Source organism: Pungitius pungitius, unplaced genomic scaffold, assembly GCF_949316345.1.
Source record: "Pungitius pungitius unplaced genomic scaffold, fPunPun2.1 scaffold_25, whole genome shotgun sequence".
Taxonomy (NCBI): domain Eukaryota; kingdom Metazoa; phylum Chordata; class Actinopteri; order Perciformes; family Gasterosteidae; genus Pungitius; species Pungitius pungitius.
In genome coordinates, this window is record NW_026909837.1 from 583 (window position 1) to 22940 (window position 22358).

The following is a 22358-nucleotide window of genomic DNA, read 5'->3' on the forward strand; positions in this document are numbered from 1 at the left end:
GTAATTAATAACTGATATGTCATAAAACTAAGACTTTACATTTGTTGTGCACCAACCGCAGGCTAGCACTAGGTGTGATCCCTCATCTTCGGCAGATGATGACGCTGAATTGGTTGCTGCAAGCCAGGAAGTTGAAGGTTAGTGAGATTCACAATTAACAGACATCATAACCTACATTGGAACATATAATACAATACAAAACTATTGTGTTTGGTGAATTCTTAGACTTGCTGAAGTTCCAAGAGCCTCCATGTCGCAAAACTGGCAGGCAGAGCCAGGATTTCCGACCCACAGACAGGACAAAGCCGAGGAGTCAGTCTGAGACGGCAAATCTGCCCACGACCCCCGTGAGGCCCAGGCAGCCGGAGACCCCTGTGAGGCCCAGGCAGCCGGAGACCCCTGTGAGGTCCAGGCAGCCGGAGACCCCTGTGAGGACCAAGCAGCCGGAGACCCCTGTGAGGACCAAGCAGCCGGAGACCCCTGTGAGGACCAAGCAGCCGGAGACCCCTGTGAGGACGGACCAGCACGCGTCAACCAGCCAGCCCACAGAGACCCCGTCCACATCCAGGGGTCCTGATTCCGCCGTGGAATCAACTCTGAGTGACTCCTCTGTAAGTGATATTCACACTATATGCAAACAAAGTAAATTAGACATTTGTTTTAAATGTTGTAATTGGTTTCATGTTTTAGCAATCATTTTTAGACAAAAATAACCAAATGTTTTGTTTTTGCGTTCCAGGTGGAGCTGGAGGGCTGGGTGCGTTTGTGGGAAAACCCCAATGGTGTCCCATCAGCAGACATATCCTGGCTAAAAGAGGACGCAGAAAGAGGCCTGTTCACCCCTGTTCAGATATTTCAGCATAAATCTGGTCAGTTAAAGAGGCGCCGGGTGATGAAATCCGACCGCATGTGGTTTTATCCACCTGAACCTCCTGGCTATGTGAAGGGAGCAGTGCCAACACCACACCTTTTTTTCCGGAGCCGTGTTTTTGTGTGGCGTCCAGTTGGAGTTTGGCGATACTCGCTGAAGTGCCCTCGAGGGGATGACTGCGTCGGGCAGGGGAGGGATGTACACCTCTACAAGTCTGGCTTCCACCACAGAGTATGAATCACTGCACGTGTGTTCTTACTACGTATGTAAACATATATGCAAAATATCTGATAATAATATAATATCTACTATAGGTACGTCACATTTGCGATGTGTCCAGCTGGTACACATTGGTCACTGAGGTCCTGTGCTGTGGACCCTGCACAAAGGCCGCCAGGAGTGGAGGAGGTGGCACAGTGGGCCGATGGCTTGCATGGGATCGGGCTATTTTATCTCAACTTAGTCTGGCTCATCAAGCTCTGTTCCCTGCCATCCTCACCAGCAAGTGAGTATACTAAACATATTTTGTGCGTTTGACAGACTAACTTCAGAGAAATAAACCTCACCACGCTGCTCATGAATCTGCTCACAGGCGTGGGGTGGATAAGAACGTGGTGCGCCTTCTGAGGGACAGGACCGAAGGTAACACTATGGTCAAGGTGTGGAGGCAGGTACAGGAGAGTCATGTTGAGGAGTATCTTCAACATAAGGACCTGTACACCACACTCCTCATGACCGTAGCGCAACCGGGCGGAATCGTCTCCGCATTAGGCCACGCATTCCAGGCTCCACCTGCTCAGAGAGACCTTCCCTCTGCACGGCTCCTGCGTCACGCCTTCCTGCTGGCAGAGGCGGACAATGTGCAAGATTACCGAAGCCAGATCCTCTCCACTTTTGGCACAGCACTGAAAATGGACTCCACTAAGAAAGTATGTCAATCAAAACAAATAATGCCCACAACATAATGCCTTAACGTCTGAAGTCAAAATGTTTGAAAAAAACCCAACATCAACAGAATCCATAAGTGGGTTCATACAATTCAAACCTGAAATGTTATTTTTTCAGGTGGTCAAGAAGCTGTCTGGGGAAGGTCGAGGCTCAGCCGAGTGGTTCACCAGCATTGGGAACGAGCACTCACAGATAGTGACCTTTGTGCTGACTTGTGAGGAGTCCACTCCGCGGCTCACACCCATGTGCAGTGGAGTCATGGAGAGGTTCCGGCTGGCCAATCAGCCTGTCCCCAAGCTCCTCTACGTGGACCGTGGGTGTTGCCGGTCTCAAGGCCCAACAGGAGTGGAGACTTTGTTCCGTTCCTGGGTGGACAATGGGATGGTTGTGCGGCTGGACATTTTCCACTGGATCCACAGGTTTGACGCAGCCATACGCACAGAGTCCCACTGTAAGTATGCGGTGTTCAAGTCTGCTCTAGCTGGGGCAGTCCTGGCCTACAACCGCCCAGACCTGGAGCTGCTCATCAAAGCCATCAGAGCCAAGAACCCGGCCAGTCTTACCTCGGTCTCAGACGAGGACATTGTCCGCTTCCACATCACCAGGGATCAGCTCAAGCACCACGTGAGGAGGGTCACACTCGGTGCTCAGGAGACCTTTCGGCTCATCCAATTGGCCATCGAGGAGCTGAAAGGTCCCGTTGGGCTGGACGAGAGCGGAGTTAGCCTCTTCAAAACACCAGGTATTAAACACCCCCCAAAAAAAAGTTATTACAACATTAAAAATAGAGTAGTGAACATAACACACTTTATGCATGTGTATTTACAGAGGCTATCGATGAGATGTGGGCAGGCCAGCAGCGACACCTCGAATGCATCCAGGATCCACCAGGCATGAACATGTATAGGGTGGCCCGTACCACAACAATCAACAATGTGGATGTTCCCTATTACAAATGTCTGCGTGGAAGCAACAGCCTGGAAGGATTCCACAAATCGCTGCCACACATGATTCCAGGTGATGCCTAGTGTTGTCTGTATAGTTGGAAAAAATAAATCATGTGACTTTGACAATATTCTACTAGCTTCCCAAACAACACGACCACTGAAAGAGAGAAAGTACAGACTGAACTATTGATTCATTAAAGATAAAACACTTTATTCTTCTTCTTCTTACAATAGCAACACTTTTGGGCATGTTTCACTGGACAGGATGGGGATGAGAAGTTATAGTCTGAAAGAGATATATTGACATGTAAGTAGCTTCAAATGAAAATGATAAAATAAGGTGGACTTGACTTCATCACTTAATTAAATGTACTTAGTTACATTCCAGCTCAAGCTGAAGGTTTTACTCTCATGTGTACCAGCTGTGTACTAGTGTGGAGTTATTAAGACAAATTGACATTAAAACTTAACTTTGCTCTACTCAGGTCCCCATTGTGCAGCCCGGCCCTATCAGGTTTACCTGATGAGTGGCATTTCGCGGTGGAATTCGGACAGGAGTTCAGACGCCGTGTTTGGTGGCAAAGGACGGAACCACAGGACATACTCTGCACCGCTCATTAACCGCCTCAACACCCGCTGTCAGCAGCTGTTCGGCGAGACTGTGGAGGAGAATTTCCGGGCCCCCGCCAATGTTGCTTCCAACGAGTTGCTGGGGTTGGAATATTTATTCAGCCAAAGCACAGGTGAATCTGAACCATTTTCTCTCGTGGACATCATCAATGATGGACCTGGTCCAGAGGAGGAGGTGGTTCAGCATGGGCAGCCCAACCCAGATCCAGAAGCCGACGAAGCCTACCAGAGCGACGGGGAGGCTGGTGCCGACGTGTTGGATGCCATCCTGCCCCACATTAACCTCACCAGCAACGAAACCGCAACTGTGGACCCTCCAGCCTTTGTGAGTATATGTATATGTGGTCAAATGTAAATGCAATGCATTGATTGCTAACGTGATAACGTGCTCATTGGAACTTTTATATGGAAACTTGTCAACAGGTTGATGCCTGCAGTTCAAACCCGCTTCCTGGCTTTGAAAGGCTGGAAAAGTTCTGCTCTGCTCTGGTGGAAATCAGCCTTACAGAGGACAAGCTGACTCTTTCCACTGAGCAGAGGAACAAGGTCCTCGAAGCCTGGAACGCCGTGGAGGAGCACGACAAGCAGCCGCAGCAGTTCAACCAGCTCTACAGAACGCACTGGGGCAACACGCTCTACTGCCGCACTAAGAGAGACGATCTGGTTGATGCTGCTGTGATTCAGAAGCTTAAGATGGCTAAGCGCTACGCACCGGCTCAACAAGACGTCAGCGCTCAACCCAACAGGCTGATGTACACACTGATTAAACTGCTGTGGCTGCGCTCCCCTCAAGGATCTCGCTGCAGTCCCGAGAAAAGCACAATTTGTAAGTCATATGAAAGAATCCAGCACCGGATTCTGGTGGAGGATCCGATCCTGTGCAAAGCTGGCATTCCCCTTCCAAAGATTAACATTAAAACCGTGCGGGACTTCATCCGACGTCAGGAGCGCCTCCTCAACATGAATGCCACAAAACAGTCCTCCACTGTAACGAAGATCACCTCAATTTCATCTGCTGACCTCCCTCCAGCACCCCACCAGCCGTCAGTCCTCCCTCCACCACTCTACCCTCTGATGGAGTACATGCCCACGCCCAGCACGGCAGGGACTAAGGTGTTGAAGGGAAGGACGGACATGATGATGCCTCTCTCCCGGCCTCAACCACCACTGCCACTCCTGAAACTGCCTGTTAAAACCACCCCTGCCACCTCCACCATCACCAGACCTCTGCCCTCCACATCTGTCTCCACAGCCAACATTGAGTGCGCTGGCCCCTCCACTCGGCATATATTGCCTGCGCATCCTCCACTGCCATCTCCGCCTACTGCTTGTGATTTAAGCTTACCATCCTGGGCAAGATCCACGCAGTACAAGCGAAAAAGTATGGATCAACCCTCTGAAGTTGGAGTCGAGGTGTCGCGGGTGCACAAACTCCCTCTATGTACATGCTGTGGCCGACCGACCCAGGGACATAAAAAATACAAAAGAAAGGTTTTCTGCCCTGTGACATTGATGTCAACTTCCAAGGGTCTGGACAAAACAGTGTACGACAGCTACGAACACTTCATTTCTGTTGTGGACAAACAGTGACAACCTGCATATTATGCAGTTGCATCACAGTGTTTTTTATATTGTATAGTTTAGATATTTGTGAAAATCCCGGTGCATATTGTTAATAGTTTAGATCGTAAAGATCCCTGTGCATGTTGTAAATAGTTTATATCTTAAAATACCTGTAAAATACCTGTGCATGTTGTAAATAGTGTAGATCTTAAAATACCTGTGCATGTTGTAAATAGTGTAGATCTTAAAATACCTGTGCATGTTGTAAATAGTGTAGATCTTAAAATACCTGTGCATGTTGTAAATAGTTTACATATTGTGTCTTTTATGACAGATGTACTGTTATATTTATGATTGTGCTCCCTTTTACTTGATAAAGCAGAATGTGTTACAGTGAAGCGTTGTGGAAAATTAATCATTATTTCCATTACAAATAAGAGACACAAATAAATATAGGGTGCCAGATTAAGTTTATAAGCCTTTATTAAAATATCTCATATGTTTTGAATAAAAACATTAGGCAGTTCTGAAATATCAAACCACTTCCAATTGTCATAAGGGAGTTTGAAAATAAAAAGGGTACACATTATATGTCAACACATATAAAACATTAACTCACAAGAATAGTTTTTATTTTAAATAAGTTCAGAAACAGTAAATAAACAGCTACAAATATACTTTCTAGATTTTCTATTTCTGCACAATTCAATAATAACTTCAGGTATCACAATCTGAATCAGAAACCATTTATTGCCACGCATGTTACACAGAGAAATTTGAGTTGGTGAATTGGAATAAGATACTGCAAAATAAGAAAAAAAAGCAAGAACAATATAAACAGATAAGTATGTTAAACAAAATCGATGTCTATATGTTTCCATGGTGAGAGAAACCACTGTAGAAAATGTTTCAATAATGATCAAAATACAAACAACAAAACATTTCCCAGTCATGCAATCAATACAGATGATCATCAGTCTAAATGACACTAAAAGCAGGTAAGACATTTTGGACGCCTTTTAATTGACTATTTGAAGTGATATTGTTTGCATGTATTCCAGTGGTGGGAAGTCCATGTAGCAGTCCTGTAAAAAAGCAATAGAGTAAATAAAAACAATGTTGCATAATTGGATTAATCTATCAGCTCGGGCCAATAGAGAACTACCAGGAAGTAAACAAACATTAATCACACATTCCATGAATAGTCAGCTCAGGAGCCAATAGAGATCTACCAGGAAGTAAACAAACATTAATCAAACATTCCATGTGTAGTCCACCAGGAGGCGCTATTTTTGCAAGTTTTACTGTGGATTGTAAGCCAATGGTCTTCGATTGAATTGCACTACTGTACGGCTCACCCCCATTCGCAGTGGTCAACACAGCCGGTGTGCAATGGCTGAACCTCGCCCTGGGTGAACCACCTTTGTGATCATGGTATCTCCCCTGCCAGGTAAGTATAAGTTGGTAGTGACAGAGACAGGAGTGGTATTCCCAAACAGAGCACTTGGGGTGACGGTTCCCAGATGGCACCGTCCTCACAGATCAGTGAATTTAAAATCAGTGATCAGTGTGAAATGCAAAATAAAGGCACAATTGATGAGTAAACATATCAGTTGCTTGCCAAAAGTCTCAGCCAGTTGAGACTTGTACACAGAGGCAAACCAACTACCTAGACTACACCAATGAATTGGGTCACCAGTTATTTTTTTCACAAGATAAAGGTTGCACCGTTCCCGGAAGTGCTGCAATACCGGGTCAATGCTTGGAGTGAGCAGAGCAAGCCCCTTTTTCATCTCCCAGAGCTAAAAATCGGCTTAATATGTAGTCCTCATATAGAGGACATATCAGATATTAAACTGATGAGAACAGATTTTTTTTTTTTTTTTTTTTTTTATTAACTTACACATCTTTACCTTACATCATCCATTACACCAGCAAAAATACAATATACGGATAATACAATGCAGAACTCATACATAATACAGTTTGTAGAACTCAAACCCTACCCCCTAGGGCCACACTCCCTTCCATCGTTCCTTAGCTGCATGGAAGCCATACTTTTCCTCTTCCCCCCTTTTCATCTGGCGCAGCTTCTCCCTCACCCTCGCGACAATACTTTCTATCTCGTTTCCCTCATTGCTTTTAATAAGGGCCATTCTGGCATCCCAAAGTGCTGCCTTCCCCATTGACAGAATTAACCACAACAAAAATCCCTCCCTCCCTCGTCCTCTTAATCCCACACCCAACATCAAAACCTCATAAGACAGTCTCCCCAATCTCGGAAAAAAAAACCCCAGCTCTCCCCACATTGCTCTTGCAAACCCACATCCCCAAAAAACATGGCACAAATCCTCGTCTCTGCCGCAACCTAACCGTGGACAGGAGCGTAGCCTTGACAGGCCATGCCTGTACAAAGTATCCCTCACAGGCATCCTCTTATGTAGGCATAGCCAGTTGATGTCTTTCAGTCGGTTTGGCAGCTCCTTGTGCTGCGTAAAAGTCCACTCGTCTCTGCCGACTCCGAGAACCCTCACAGGTCCCTGTTTTGCCACTAAGGCCTTGTATAGCCTCCTATGATCCAGGCATAGGTCCCCTTCCCCGCACTCCTTGTGCCTCTTAGCCCAGCCTATCATCTGCTTGTAATGTGGTGGAATAATTTCCCCTTTCGGCCGCCCATTCTCCCATTTCACCAAATTCCTCAGGGGAAAGGACAGCCAAAACCTGAGCAGCACGTGGTACCAGTGCCCACTGGGGGATCTTACCCCATTGCAGCAAAAAGAAAAGAAAAGAACATCTAATTTAAGCGGAACATCAGGCACTCCCCTCCCCCCCTCTGTTACGCCTTGCTTCATCCAGTCCCTCCTCACATACTCATATCCCCCCCACACAAAGGAGAAAACATCCCCCACTAATCTTCTCCTATACTCCGGAGGCAGCGGGAAAACATACGCCAGGTAAATTATTGATGGCAGGATGTCCGCCTTGACTGCCAAAACCCTCCCAGTTAAGGATAAACGTCGGGTCTTCCACAGCCCTATTCTTGACCTCACACCAGCCAGTCGCCTTCTCCAATTCACCCTATCAAACTCCTTTTCCATGTCCAACCCCACCAGCATGAGAGGCACCCCACGTTCCTCCGCCCAGTGGATACAATCCCTCACCAGCCCTAAATTCCATTGGATGTGTCTCCCCTCCACCCCGCATGTCTGATCCACATTTACCACATGAGGTAGAGCCGATCGGAGTCGTCTAGCCAACACTCTGGCGATGATCTTGTAATCAACGCAGAGGAGAGTTATTGGCCTGAAATTTCCCAGGTCCTCTTTTTCCCCTTTTTTGTGTAACAGTGTCAACACCCCCTCCCTCATTGTCTTCCCCAACAGCCCCCCTTCTATCACTGACCCCACAACTTTTAAAAAATCCTCCCCCAGGATTCCCCAAAAAGTTGCATAAAATTCCTTCGGTAACCCATCAATCCCTGGCACCTTTCCCGCTCCCAACCCTCTCATAGCTTCCTCCAATTCCGCAAGACCCACCGGACGTTCTAAGGCCTCCACCACTTCCCCTGGCACCTTAACCTCAAGGCCCTTTAAAAAACCTCCTTGTTCTGGTCCGTCCACCTCTTGTGGCCCCATGGTGTCCCCAAAAAATTTGGAGGCAATCCCCACCATGCCTCTTGGATCCGAGACAAGGTTACCATCTTTCTCCCGTAGCCCGGAAATACACACCCTTGACCGGGCATCCCTCACCTGTTTAAAAAACATGGGCGTACAGGTCTCTGCCACATTTAATGATTCCATCCTACATCTTTTCAGGAAGTCATCAGCCTTCCCTTTAAAATACAGGCCCAATTGTTCCCTCACTTCCCTGTCCCTCTGCTTATCCCTTATTCCCCCCTTGTTCTCTGCCTCCATTAAAGTATGCAACTCCTTTTGAAGCCTCCTAAAACCCCCCCTCTTTTCCCTTGCTCTTTCTGAACAATATTCAACCGTCACCCTCCTGATGTTTACCTTTATGTATTCCCACCAGTCCACAATATTGCCAAAGAAGGGCTTCAGTAAGACCCACCCCTCATAGTGTGAAATGACGGCTCTACGGAAAGCCTCCTCCCCCAAAACCCTGCAATTTAACTTCCAGTACCCCTTTCCAAAACTTGGGGCCACCACTAAAAAGGCCACCTCCAGTTGGTTGTGGTCAGAGAACCACACTGGTCTCACAACTGCCTTACGTACAGCAACAGCACCTGGCACAAAAACAAAGTCAATCCTACTATGTGCACCCCGTGAATTTGACCATGTTGTACCCTCGCCTGTTGGCTCCACAGCCCTGTACCCGTCTTTCAGCATGAACCCCTTCACCAAATCTGTCAAATACGGCAAACTAAAATCCCCCGACCCCTCAAAAGAGACATTGAAATCCCCCCCTAGAACCACCACCTTGTTTGTGACACACACCTCTGTTAGTGCAATAAATAGGGCCTTCCGTCCCTTCGGCTCCGCTGGTGCATACACATTAATAAATCTAAATGAAACCCCCCTCCAAAATGCATCCACCACCAGGACCCTCCCCTGGACCACTGAAAAACTGTCCCGAACTTGAAACTCTTTATTCCCAAAGAGGATTCCGACCCCTGAGGAGTGTACCCCCCCGACTCCCCATCTGGACTCACCCTTGAGCCAGGCCTCCGAAAAGGCCCTGACATCCCCACCATCCCTCAGATGCACTTCCTGCAGAAAGCAAACATGTAAGGGCGTCTGAAACAGGTATTGGTAAATACTTGCCCTCTTCACCACATTCCTCATACCCCTGACATTTATGGTCATTACTGAAAATAAGGCCATTCAGTAATCAGCTTGGAGTGTGGCCGCAAATTCGAAAACGACCCTCCTTTTCACTTTGTCCCTCATTCCCCTTGTACTTAATGACAGTACCTTAAGAGAACCCATTTCAGGCAAAGTTTGTTCCCCCTACTGGGTGTACGGGGTGTCTTTGTCCATCTGTTCAGCCCAGGAAAGAGGAACCGTCTTTGCCGAGTTTGCTGGTCGACTAGGTCCATCATATACGTCCTCCCCATATGGGGATGACAACATGAGCAAGCCTTGAGGGAGTTCAAAATCCATCCCCAGCCCTTCAGCCATCAAGGCAGCTCCTTCCCCTGTGCACTGTCCCTCCAACTCTTCTGCAACATTCCCATTTGGGTCCTGTTGTATGTCCTCTCTGGCTCCACTGTCGTCAGTGGCATTCCCCAGCTTCACGGCTTCCTCTCTCCTACTGCCGTCAATCCCCTCCTTTTCATCCACGACATCCGTCTTCTCCCTCTTGGTTTTTTTACTGCATGCCTCCTCCGCACGCTCTTCATACTCACACGTCAGTGTTCCGAAAACCTGTGAGACCTTTCGTGCCCCTGGCTTCATCGTGGGGAAGGATGCACCAAGCGTAAGCTCCGGAAACTCCTCCATCTCGCTATGATCTGCTGCTTGGGCTGCCTCGTCTACTAATGCTGCTCCTTCCTCCTGCAATGCGGCTCCCACTCCTCCCTCTAAGGTATCTGCTCCAGGCCCCATCTGTGCTGGCCCCTCCTTGGTAGGCCGCGATGTCTCGGATTCTGTTTCCTGCACTGTGGTTCTGTTGAGGACTCCCGTTTGTTTTGCAACCTCGGAAAAAGTCCTCCTGCGGCTAGGGCAGCTCCTATAGAGGTGGTCCGCCCCTCCGCATCCGTGGCAAGTTTTCGGTGCCACACATTCCTTGGCCACGTGTCCTGTTTGCCCACAAAACCGGCAGCTTTCCCCCCGTGCAGCCTGCTTCTGAGTGGCCAGACCGTCTGCATTTACGACAGAAGGCTGGCTGGCGGTTATAGAACAAATACCCGCGATCGCCCCTGTTACATACTGCCTGTGCCTGGCCATGCAACAGAGAGGGAAGACCACGCGGAAGAGTTGATTGAAAGAAAATACAGTTTATTAATGATAAGGAATGAGCAACGTAAAATAAATAAAGTCAGTATAAGTGTTAGTCAAGAGAACTGAAAGCGTATGAAATCAGGGTATATGAAAAGTCATGTAAAAGGAAACAAAGTCAGCAAAACGGTGCGGGAGAGAAGGAGAAGCGGCAGCCCTCCTTCCACCAGGTCTCCAGCGCTTTTAAACCCCTCCGGATACATCAAACCATCCCAGGTGTTCCTGGAAGGAATCATCGGCAACCCGTCACACCTGTGCACCCCTCACCTGTAGGGGAGACGCAAATAGACACGAGGAGGAGGAGTCGGCAGGTCCGTAACACCCCCTCCCTTAAGACAGAGGCCCCTAAAGGCCTCTGCAAAAAAAAAAAAAGAAATATTCGAAACCCCACACAAAATAACAAAAACATTCTTAATTTTTAAAATGATTTCTATAAACTCAAAGTGAGCACTTAACTTTCGTTTCGGTATGTTGACAGCCCATTCACATGGACTGGACACAGGAACCCTTTTGTCCACAGGCCCAAAACCCCTCTGCTTTCCAGCAGCTCCAATCACCCTCCCGCATACTAAGAGCTCCCGCAAATCCCGGTACCTGGAAAGCTATATTTAAGGAGATTAAGCGGAAGAAGAGTGGAGAAACAGGGAGAGAGAGATATAGGGGCCAAGGCAAAGCATTCACTCCAGCCCACCCGGAGCACGGGACAAAGCGTCAGCCATGACATTGTCCACGCCCCGAATGTGCCGTATGTGCAAATTGTATGGCTGCAAAAATAAAGCCCAACGCATAAGGCGCTGACTAGGACTCTTTAAAGTGTGGAGGAATGTCAGTGGATTGTGATCCGAGTAGACAGTGATAGGAACAGCGCCCCCAGCTAGATACACATCAAACTGCTGTAGACCCCAGATTAACGCCAATGTTTCATTCTCGAATAGTCGAATAATTCAACTGATGACAATTAAACTTTCTTGAGAAGTAACATGTTGGCCTATCCACCCCCTGCTCATCACTCTGCAGGAGCACCGCACCAGCCCCCACATGGCTTGAGTCAACCTGCATCTGGAAAGGCTGATCAAAACGGGGTGCCATCAAAACTGGGGCAGAAGTCATCAACAACTTGACATTATCAAAAGCAGTTTGAGAGGTCACAGTCCATTCAAACTTTACTTTATCTTTTAACAGATTAGTCAAAGGGGCTACTACCGTAGAAAAGTTTGAACAAAAGCTGCGGTAATACCCTACCATGCCCAAAAACCGCCGCAACTCTGTTTTGTTGGTAGGGACAGGAAACTTATCAATAGCCACCACCTTAGCATGGACCGGCTTCACTTGCCCCTGCCCTACGATCTTCCCCAAGTATGCAACTGTAGCCTGGGCAAACTCACTCTTGGCTAGATTTACAGTGAGGCGAGCATCAACAAGCCTAGAAAAGAGAGCCCGAATACGGTCCAGATGTTCAGACCACTCCTCGCTGTACACAACCACATCATCGAGGTACACAGCGCATCCCTGCAACCCAGAAACAACACGGTTCATAAGTCGTTGAAATGTGGCTGGAGCATTTCGTAAACCGAAACTCATAACCGAATAGGAATATAACCCAGATGGTGTTATAAAGGCTGAAACTTCCTGAGCTCGAGATGACAATGGGACTTGGTAATATCCTTTCAATTAGTCAAATTTACTCACAAACTTTGCCGATCCTACCCGATCAACACAATCTTCAACCCTTGGGAGTGGAAAAGAATCTGATTTTGTGATGTTATTCAATTTACGATAATCGGTACAGAATCTATTAGTCCCATCAGGTTTACTGACCAATATACAGGGTGAAGCCCAACTTGAATAGGAAGGCTTAGCCAAACCATTTTCCGACAGGTACTTCACCTCTGCCTCTAGGTGTCGCTGTTTGTCTTGTGACACCCGATAGAACCGCTGTCTTATTGGTTCTGCCTCACCAACATCAATATCATGCTCAATTAAATGAGTACATGATGGTGTATCTGAAAATAGAGAAGGAAAATCAGACAACAAAGACGACAGTTCTGATGCACGCTCCCCTGGCAAATGTCCAAACAATGTATTTAACTCTGCCAGTTTCTCAGAGTTCCTCAGACGAGGTTTCAGCACACAGTCATCAGGTCCTACCACATCCTCACCACTACTTTCTGCCCCCATGTAGGGAGTCTCAATGGCCCTAGGAGCCCCAACAACTGCGGCTAAAGAAACGGGAATAACCAGGTCACTAGACTCTGCTGCCGCAGAGACTGGAAACCTGCTGTAGTAGGACTTCAACAGATTTATGTGACAGAGCTGAGTGGAACGCCTACGATTTGGTGTAGAAAGTAAATAATTGAGGTCTGACACTTTTCGAACAATCTTATAAGGACCTGTGTATTTTGCAAGGAACGGAGAATTTGCTATCGGTAATAATGCTAATACCTGATCCCCAGGACTGAACACCCTTGGCTCAGCTCGACGGTCATACCAACTCTTCATTTTCTGTTGGGCTTTTGTAAGGTTTTCTGTCGCCATCTCACAGGCTAAAAACAACCTACGACGAAAACCATTTACATAGTCCAACAAATTAACAGGAGACTCAGGACATTTCAGGTCCCCCTGTAAGAACGCTAAAGGCCCCCGAACTCTATGTCCAAAGACCAGATCATTAGGCGAGAAACCCATGCTCTCCTGGGTTACCTCTCGTGCCGCCAACATCAACCATGGGAGTCCCTCTTCCCAGTCTCTGTTAAGCTCGACACAATAACCCCTGAGAAGCGACTTCAGTGTCTGATGAAAACGCTCCAGAGCACCTTGGCTCTGGGCGTGATAGGCACTACTACGCTGATGTTTCACCCGCAACTGCTCGAGCACCTCTCTGAACATGCGTGACGTGAAGTTAGAGCCCCTATCACTCTGTATAGTGTGAGGGATACCAAAGATGGAAATAAATTGTGAAAGGGCTTTCACCACAGACCTAGTTGTGATTGTACGCAACGCATAGGCAGCGGGATACCGAGTAGACTGACACATTACCGTCAGCAGGTAAACACACCCTGACTTAGATGAAGGCAATGGTCCTACACAATCAATTAACAAATTTTCAAATGGTTTCCCCAGAGCTGGAATAGGGTAAAGTGGAGCTGGCTTTAAAACCTGATTTGGCTTCCCCGTCAACTGGCATACATGACACGTCTTAATGAAGGCTGCCACATCCTTCTTTATTCGAGGCCAATAGAAGTACTTCATAAGACGGTCATAGGTTTTTCTAACCCCCAAGTGCCCCGCTACATTCCCATGAGCTGTCTGTAGGACCAGGTCTCTAAACTTACATGGTACTATCACTTGAAACACTGGATCATCAACCCCTTCGTCAGTGTGAGAGGACCACTTCCGGATCAACAACCCATCCTGAATAAAATACCCTCGCGATGCATTTCGCAACTCCACAGGCGTTAACACCCCAACGAACAGACCTTTCAATGTTGCATCCTCCTTTTGAGCTGCAACAAAATCACTATGAGAGAGAGATGGGGGTAAATTAGGCACAACAACAGACTTAAACTCTCTACTCTGAGAAATATCATCATTAGAGGCACGACTCATAGCCCGTGTCACGGCACAAGCTGTAAAGACAGTCAAATTCTGACCACCAACGTCACTGTCGGCTGGAATAGAAGGAACGTTGGCAACAATCACAGGGGGCAGTACATCACGCCAGACACGTTCTCCAGCCAGGTTGTTACCTAAAAGAAGATGGACGCCCTCGATTGGTAAAGAAGGGCGAACTGCTATTTTTACGTCCCCTTGCACTAAATCCGACTGCAGATTAATCCTGTGCAATGGAACAGAGACAACTTGCAACCCAATCCCCCGGACTAACACATTGTTCCCAGTACTAGAGTCTGCAGAAAAAGGCAATACAGACTCCAAGATAAAAGACTCAGACGCCCCTGTGTCCCTAAGTATCTTAACTGGCACTTGGTTGGAACTACCCACCAGTGAAACTAACCCATCCGTAACAAAAGGAAAGTAACCACTTCCCCCAGGCACAACTGAGTCAGGTCCACCGTTTCTCTCACTGGCCCCATCAGAGCAAAGGCCTGATAGCTGAAATGGCGTCACAAAGCCTTCAGATTTAACCTCGGTCTCACCCATCAAAACTTTAGCAGGTCGAACAGACTCAGATACAGCAAGTGTGACCCCCCTAACAACCTCAGTACCCTTTCTCTGACTTTTCCCCTTTAACACAGGACAGTCTCTCTTCCAGTGCCCCTTATCCAAACAGTATCGACACACATCAGCATCATTCTTAGCCTGACTGGCAGGTGTAAACGCAGAAAACCTAGAATCTCTGCGAAAACTCACAGCACCTCTGTGTGACTGATTGGAATGTGAATCTACTCTCTGAGTAGGTGACTCAAATGAGCCCAACGAAGAAGACCCCAAAGCTCTATTGAAACGTCCAAAACGTTTTTCCTGATAAACCTGACCTGTGTCTTTTAAACTGTACGTATGTGTCAAAGCAAAATCGTCAGCCACAACTGCGGCTTCCGCTGCGGTTTTCATCTTCCGCTCAAATATATGTGTAGCGACGCGCTCCGGAAGGATGTTTCTGAACTGTTCTAAAACAATCAGGTTAGACAATTCTTCAAAAGTAGTGACTCCCACCGCGGAGCACCAACGATTAAAGTGGCTGTACAATTCCCTCGCTACCTCTGTATACGTCTGTTTTTCTCCCTTCCTCCAGCTGCGAAACCGCAAACGATAAGCCTCAGGAACCAATTCATAAATTTTAAGCACTGCCTCTTTTACTTTGACATACTTTTTCCGATCTGCTACAGGCAAAGCAATGAACGCTTCTTGTGCTCTACCTACAAGAACACTTTGGATTAGCAACGTTCTTTCGGAGTCAGTCCAGCCACGGTCATCAGCCACACTCTCAAATAAAGAAAAGAAAATATCTGGATCTCTTTCATTGAATTTTGGCAGCAACCTAACCATGCTAGATATATCAGGGGAACGCACAGACTCCCTAGGAGCAGGACCCTCATCCCCATCAACTGGAAGCCTACCTTCAGCACTCAGTCTCAGCCGTTCTAACGCCACATCACGTTCACTTTTTATTCTTTCCATCTCTAACTCACGTTTAGCTTCTCTTTCCTGTCGATCTGCCTCTCGTTGAGCTTCTCTCTCTTGTCGATCTGCCTCACGTTGAGCTTCTCTCTCTTTCTGTTGCATTTCTAGCAGCACCTTTTGTTGTTCAAACGTGAGTGCCACCTTAGACAACCCTGTCGAATGAGATGTCGACGGTGCTTCTCCCAACTCATCCATAATTTTAGATACAGGTGACAAAATATTCCTAACAACCAATTCAGCCTGAACTGACAATCTAATCTGGGCTAATTTTGCTGTTCTGGGTAAACCTAAGTCAAGGCCATAATGATCACAAACCTGGCGCAACTGATCCTTTGTTAAATTATTCAAAACCTCCACGGATGGAGTAACAAAAAAATCCTCCAAACTAGCCATACAAATGAAACGAATTTTACCCCATACAATTCTTGCAGATAAAGATAACAAGCTCACCTTTTCCCAATGCAAATGTGGCTACTACACTGCGCATCAGACGAGACAAAACAGAGCTGCCCTGAAGAAAGAAAGAAAAAAATAGCGATCCTCTTCATGCATATCCCAAGGACAGAGATTTTTATTACACAATATCAGCGGAGCCTTAACTTCCCCGACAAAATGCCGTTAAAGAAGGCTTCCACGACGGTGCCCTCTGCCCAGGATAGCACAAAAATAACAAACAAAAATAACAAACATTACAACTAACGGGCACTCGTAAAGCTCTGATATTTTTATCGAATACTTTATCAAATCAATCAATCTTGACGCGCAGTGCAGACCTACACTTGTCAAACAATCGCTCACCGCCAATACTTCAACCTGGCCTATTTTAATGACGGCCAAGGTACAGATTTACCTAATTGTTCTCCTCCTCTCACGCACCAACAAAATAAATAAATAATTGTTCCAAACGCAAATGATTTTCACCTTAATCCGCATCAGTCTTCCCAAAAAACACGTTCAAATCAATGAACTATCAAAAGCACTTTCCGAATCAGACGCACCTAAACGAAACGGTCTCAATACATTCGAACGCATAAATTATTATATATATTTATATATATTTACCGACGTCGTTTTGGATCGATCCCGGACGAGCCCCCAATTCTGTTACATACTGCCTGTGCCTGGCCATGCAACAGAGAGGGAAGACCACGCGGAAGAGTTGATTGAAAGAAAATACAGTTTATTAATGATAAGGAATGAGCAACGTAAAATAAATAAAGTCAGTATAAGTGTTAGTCAAGAGAACTGAAAGCGTATGAAATCAGGGTATATGAAAAGTCATGTAAAAGGAAACAAAGTCAGCAAAACGGTGCGGGAGAGAAGGAGAAGCGGCAGCCCTCCTTCCACCAGGTCTCCAGCGCTTTTAAACCCCTCCGGATACATCAAACCATCCCAGGTGTTCCTGGAAGGAATCATCGGCAACCCGTCACACCTGTGCACCCCTCACCTGTAGGGGAGACGCAAATAGACACGAGGAGGAGGAGTCGGCAGGTCCGTAACAGCCCCCAAGACTAAAAAAGGCAGGTGGGTGTTGGAGGCCATCCGGCCCTGTCGGATCTGGATTCAGCAGAACCTGGAAGAGCCGACGTCCGGTCCAAAAACCAAGTGGGTCTTTTATATGGCGGGCTGATGTTGCCACGTCCCCGTACTGGCACAGAAAAGAAACTAAAGCTTCATCAGTGACAAAGGGGTTGTACATATGGACTGACACTGTTCTGAAGTTCGGTCTGTCAAGGTTCAGGACTTCGTAGTAGGCAAGAGGGCTCACCTTCGCCTCCTTTCTGCAGATTTCCGATACTCTTCTGTAGATGTCCTCGGTCCTGAAGGTAACGTCAAAAGCTTTTTCCTGCTGGTTCCACTGAATGCACAGAACATCCTGAATCACCAGATTGAGCTGGCCCATGATGACTTGTTTTCCAAAAAAAACTCTCGACAGGACTTGATCTTATTCTTTGGTAGCTCGAAATCTCAGAGTATACCTCAGCCCGACCTTTGGGATCGGCTGCTCGTTGGGTGATGTGGCCATTCCTCCGCCGTCACGCGCTTCCCTTGCGTTGTCAAAAATGGATTACCATGGTGATCTTAGCCAAAAGGCCGAGAAGCGATGACACATGAATGTTTGCCTCCAGACCCAACGGACTAGCGCATCTCTCAAATGTCGGGGTGCGGCTCATACAAATGGGCGTGGCAGTCGCCTGTTACTTAACATCCCACTCCCCACGCAGCCTGTATTCTTAAAAATCTTTGATTTCCTTCCAATCAAAAGTGTAAGCTCTTGATGAACTCTTGTTGATTCCTTCCAATCAAAAGTGTAAGCTCTTGATGAACTCTTGTTGATTCCTTCCAATCAAAAGTGTAAGCTTTTGATGAACTCTTGTTGAATTCACTTATAATTCAGAGAGTGATTTCACTTTTAGGCACCTCTGTCTAAAAATGGAACCAACCCCAAACAGCCCTCAAAAATCATTCGTTTTTTTTGCAATCAAAAGTGTAAGCTCCTGCCTAAATCTTGATTTCGCTCTAAATTCAGACAGTAATTTGAGACTTGATCCAAAGCTCAACCAGAGACTCCAGGAATAAGTTTACTCAAATGACAGGCTCTTCCATCCTACTAATTTATTTTTCTTACAAGTACATGAGGCTTAGCCAAATAGCAGAGCCTGGCAAAAAATAAGGTCAACTCATTGTTGTTCCTCTCCACGGAAGTCTTTAGTAAAAGGCGAAAGACTTATGCGGATTGAAGAGAAACCAAAGTCAGTAGCACAATCAGGTGAAAGGCAGCCCTATATCCCTGTGAAACAAGTAATCCCTCTTGCGGTAGGGAGTGGTTGAGCTGCGGGTGTCCAAAGCCTAACCCATTTCCCAGCCCCCTTTCCTCAAAAAATCTATGATTTCTTTTCAATCAAAAATTGTAAGGCCCTCCTGAAATGTTGTTGGTTTACTGTGAATTCAGACAATCATTGAGTGATTTAACACTCCAGTGGTGAGTAAACAGGTCCATTGTTGGCAAAGAAGCTCAATCTTGGGGACCAACAGTAGTTCAAAGAGATGTGTGCAAGTGAAAAGCACTGGTTTATCTTTGACACTAATATCAGTGGAGAGTGCGGACGCAGTCCCCAACTACCACAAAAACACTGCCCTGCACTCTGAAAACTTCACACACAGGCTCAGGGCCACCACGGGAAGAGCATGCACGCAAGTACACACGTGCACGCACACACACACACACACTCGGACTGAATGGGAGTCAATGGGAGCTTCCCCAGGGGAACGTCCTATTGGGCCCAAAATCTACAGTGGCCCCCCTGAGGGCCCCGGGAGGAGCTGGTCCAAATTTCAGCAGCCCAGCACCAACCAAGACAGAGTTGCAGGCAAAATCCAAACTCATTTCCCGGTTTGTAGTGGTCGGTTTCACAAATTCTTGGACTGACAGCCGCACTCTGCAAACTTCACACACAAGCTCAGGGCCACCATGGGTAGAGCATGCACACGAGCACACACGTGCAAGCTCCTGATGAACTCTTGTTGAATTCACTTTGAATTCAGACAGTGATTTCACTTTCAGGCACCTCTGTCCGAAAATGGAATCACCCAAAAACAAACCTCAAAAGTCATTGATTTTTTTTCAATCAAAAATTGTAAGGCCCTCCTGAAATGTTGTTGGTTTACTGTTAATTCAGACAATCACTCAGTGGTTTAACACTCCAGTGGTGAGTATACTGGTCCATTGTTGGCAAAGAGGCTCAATCTTGGGGACCAACAGTAGTTGAAAGAGATGTGTCCAAGTGGAAAGCACTGGTTTTTCTTTGACACTAATATCAGGGGAGAGCGCGGACGCAGTCCCCCACCACCACAAATTATGCAGTCGAGATTCCCACATTTGAGGAATTCGCAGTGGTCAACACAGCCGGAGTGCAATTGCTGAGCCTCGCCCTGGGTGAACCACCTTTGTGATCATGGTATCTCCCCTGCCAGGTAAGTATAAGTTGGTAGTGACAGAGACAGGAGTGGTATTCCCAAACAGAGCACTTGGGGTGACGGTTCCCAGATGGCACCGTCCTCACAGATCAGTGAATTTAAAATCAGTGATCAGTGTGAAATGCAAAATAAAGGCACAATTGATGAGTAAACATATCAGTTGCTTGCCAAAAGTCTCAGCCAGTCGAGACTTGTACACAGAGGCAAACCAACTACCTAGACTACACCAATGAATTGGGTCACCAGTTATTTTTTTCACAAGATAAAGGTTGCACCGTTCCCGGAAGTGCTGCAATACCGGGTCAATGCTTGGAGTGAGCAGAGCAAGCCCCTTTTTCATCTCCCAGAGCTAAAAATTGGCTTAATATGTAGTCCTCATATAGAGGACATATCAGATATTAAACTGATAAGAACAGATTTTTTTTTTTTTTTATTATCTTACACATCATTACCTTACATCATCCATTACACCAGCAAAAATACAATATACGGATAATACAATGCAGAACTCATACCTAATACAGTTTGTAGAACTCAAACCCTACCCCCTAGGGCCACACTCCCTTCCATCGTTCCTTAGCTGCATGGAAGCCATACTTTTCCTCCTCCCCCCTTTTCATCTGGCGCAGCTTCTCCCTCACCCTCGCGACAATACTTTCTATCTCGTTTCCCTCATTACTTTTAATAAGGGCCATTCTGGCATCCCAAAGTGCTGCCTTCCCCATTGACAGAATTAACCACAACAAAAATCCCTCCCTCCCTCCCTCGTCCTCTTAATCCCACACCCAACATCAAAACCTCATAAGACTGTCTCCCCAATCTCGGAAAAAAAACCCCCAGCTCTCCCCACATTGCTCTTGCAAACCCACATCCCCAAAAAACATGGCACAAATCCTCGTCTCTGCCGCAACCTAACCGTGGACAGGAGCGTAGCCTTGACAGGCCATGCCTGTACAAAGTATCCCTCACGGGCATCCTCTTATGTAGGCATAGCCAGTTGATGTCTTTCAGTCGGTTTGGCAGCTCCTTGTGCTGCGTAAACGTCCACTCGTCTCTGCCGACTCCAAGAACCCTCACAGGTCCCTGTTTTGCCACTAAGGCCTTGTATAGCCTCCTATGATCCAGGCATAGTTCTCCTTCCCCGCACTCCTTGTGCCTCTTAGCCCAGCCTATCATCTGCTTGTAATGTGGTGGAATAATTTCCCCTTTCGGCCGCCCATTCTCCCATTTCACCAAATTCCTCAGGGGAAAGGACAGCCAAAACCTGAGCAGCACGTGGTACCAGTGCCCACTGGGGGATCTTACCCCATTGCAGCAAAAAGAAAAGAAAAGAACATCTAATTTAAGCGGAACATCAGGCACTCCCCTCCCCCCCTCTGTTACGCCTTGCTTCATCCAGTCCCTCCTCACATACTCATATCCCCCCCACACAAAGGAGAAAACATCCCCCACTAATCTTCTCCTATACTCCGGAGGCAGCGGGAAAACATACGCCAGGTAAATTATTGATGGCAGGATGTCCGCCTTGACTGCCAAAACCCTCCCAGTTAAGGATAAACGTCGGGTCTTCCACAGCCCTATCCTTGACCTCACACCAGCCAGTCGCCTTCTCCAATTCACCCGCCCACTCTCGCTTTTATCGAAATCCACCCCCAGTATTCTCATTGGACCCTGGCACTCTGACAATCCAAACTGCACCCCCCCTCTCCCCTTCCATGGTCCAAAATACTTGACTTTGGATTTTCCCACATTGACCTTTGCCCCGGATACTTTGGAAAAGGACTCCAAGATGTCCAAAACACGAAGCAAGGAGCTCTCCGTTGTTAAAAAGAGAGTCATGTCATCTGCATACTGAGACATCCTCAAATCTCTTTCTCCCCCTCCTGGAAGGCGCAATCCTTTAACCTCAGCATCCGCCCTAATAGCTAAAGCTAGAGGTTCAACATATAAAACAAAAAGCAGTGGTGAGAGTGGACACCCTTGCCTCACCCTGTTTGCTGTGGCACCAGATCCCCCATATGCCCATTCAATCCCACCCTACTCCCAACCCCTGTATACATAATCCCTAACCACCTCCGAAAAATGGGTCCGAAACCCATCCTCTCTAAGACAGCTGCCAAAAAACCTTGGTTGACCCTATCAAACGCCTTTTCCATGTCCAACCCCACCAGCATGAGAGGCACCCCACGTTCCTCCGCCCAGTGGATACAATCCCTCACCAGCCCTAAATTCCATTGGATGTGTCTCCCCTCCACCCCGCATGTCTGATCCACATTTACCACATGAGGTAGAGCCGATCGGAGTCGTCTAGCCAACACTCTGGCG

The 22358-nt window shown here is 47.1% G+C and overlaps 2 non-coding genes and 2 pseudogenes across 2 annotated transcripts; all 4 read right to left on the reverse strand.

Annotated features, from left to right (window-relative positions):
• Nucleotides 1–6676: 6676 nt before the first annotated feature.
• On the reverse strand, nt 6677–6906 carry LOC134112544 (U2 spliceosomal RNA; annotated as a pseudogene).
• An 11790-nt stretch (nt 6907–18696) lies between these two features.
• LOC134112598 (U5 spliceosomal RNA) lies at nt 18697–18812 on the reverse strand. Its single transcript, XR_009945920.1, has one exon. It is a non-coding gene; the product is annotated as a U5 spliceosomal RNA (small nuclear RNA).
• Nucleotides 18813–19874: 1062 nt separating this feature from the next.
• Nucleotides 19875–20038, reverse strand: LOC119205223 (U1 spliceosomal RNA). The gene has a single exon (XR_005117481.2). It is a non-coding gene; the product is annotated as a U1 spliceosomal RNA (small nuclear RNA).
• Nucleotides 20039–20297: 259 nt separating this feature from the next.
• Nucleotides 20298–20519, reverse strand: LOC119205216 (U2 spliceosomal RNA; annotated as a pseudogene).
• Between the last annotated feature and the right edge of the window lie 1839 nt (nt 20520–22358).